The sequence below is a fragment of the Sus scrofa genome, chromosome 13, assembly GCF_000003025.6.
Source record: "Sus scrofa isolate TJ Tabasco breed Duroc chromosome 13, Sscrofa11.1, whole genome shotgun sequence".
In the NCBI taxonomy this organism is placed as follows: Eukaryota; Metazoa; Chordata; class Mammalia; order Artiodactyla; family Suidae; genus Sus; species Sus scrofa.
The window spans coordinates 207588503-207590007 of record NC_010455.5 but is presented as its reverse complement, the minus strand read 5'-3'; positions in this window follow the sequence as shown (position 1 = coordinate 207590007).

The window sequence follows — 1505 nt, the reverse complement described above, 5'->3', positions numbered from 1 at the left end:
TTAGAATCTGCTCCCCAGATGGGGAAGACGCTGAGGCGGGAATAATTACCGCTGTGCTAGAAACCAGACGCCAAGGCGGGGAGCAGGGGTGGGGAGGGGGCCTTCCTCCCAGGGCCCCCCGAGCCCGCGCGGTGCTGACCCGAACTGCGGGCAGGGTCAAGGGCAGAAACGGAGGGTGGGCAGCTGAAAGGACACGGCAGGAAGAGCACCTGCTGGCCCAGCACCGGCCCGGGAGGCGCTGTCTTGGGGCCTCGGTTTCCCCTCTGGAGAGAAGGTTCCAGCAGGGTGCCAGGACCTCTTCAGGAGGTGGGGACCAGGGGACAGGAGGGACAAGGCTCTGGGCCTGGCAGGAGGCCCCCCAGGGCCTCGGTGGCACCAGAAGAAACATTTGGGTCCAGAAGCTCAAGTCATTACAGATGTTCTCCCAGGAGTCCAAAAACTACGATTTCTCAACCTTAGGGAAGATTGAGGAAACACAAGCCGCCATCAGGAACGCGTCTGCGGCCACCACTTCAACCCACGCCACGTGAACGTCTGCGGACCAGCTGGCAGCGGACGTGTGGAGGTCGCCTCCGCCCGCCCCCGGCCGGCCCGCACCCTGGGAACCGAGCCTCCCGGCACCATGACCTCAGCCAGGCTGCGTCACCCGCCCTCGCCACCCAAGGAACATGCCAGAAGCAGCATGTCTGGAGTTGCTGCAAACCTGGCTGCTCACCCTGGGAGCGCCATCTGCCGAGCCCCCGTCCCTGCCCCACCCTGCTGATGCCCGCCACCGGCGAGCTGGCAGACCCAACGCCGGCACCAACAGGTCACAGGCTGGGCGTGCGGAGGCCTCAGGGCCTGGGAAGGGCGGTGGGCGGACAGCGACGTGGGAACCGGACGCAGGACCCTCTGGACAGAGCCAGGGGCAGACAGGCAGGGTGATCAGCCCGAGGACGCGGACCCGCCGGGCGGCCCTGTCCTCGGTCGGGGCCTCCCAACCTCACACGCCCGGAACCCCGCCACAGGGCAGCAGGGTGGGAGGGACTTGCTGGGGGCCCCAGAGGGACCCCCCACACACACCCCCTCCCGGCTCCCCCCACGTCCTCACTCTCAGCGCTCTGCTGTCCCCGCCTGCAAGGCCCCTCTGCTCACATCCTGCCCCCAGCCCCAGGCTAACAGTAGGCACCCACTGCTTGTGCCAATGCCCCTGCCCACGGCCCCCCCGGAGAGGGGCTGGACCAGGACCCAGTGGGCGCCCCCTGCCCTGTGCCTTCACAGCACAGAGCCACTCCTTCAGCTGGATGACACCACAGCCCAGGGCGCTGTCCTCTCCGCGACCCCCTCTCCCCCTGCTAAGGCCACGCAGAGCCACTGGAGCCCCAGCCCAGACCAGAGCCCCTCAAAGGCCCTGCAGGGCAGGCACGCGGCCGGGACCCGCATGTCCTGCAGAGGCTGCTCCTGCTCTGCTTGCCCTTTGGAGCAGAAAAGCAAAGTGGGTTTAAAATGCACACAAACACCACCCA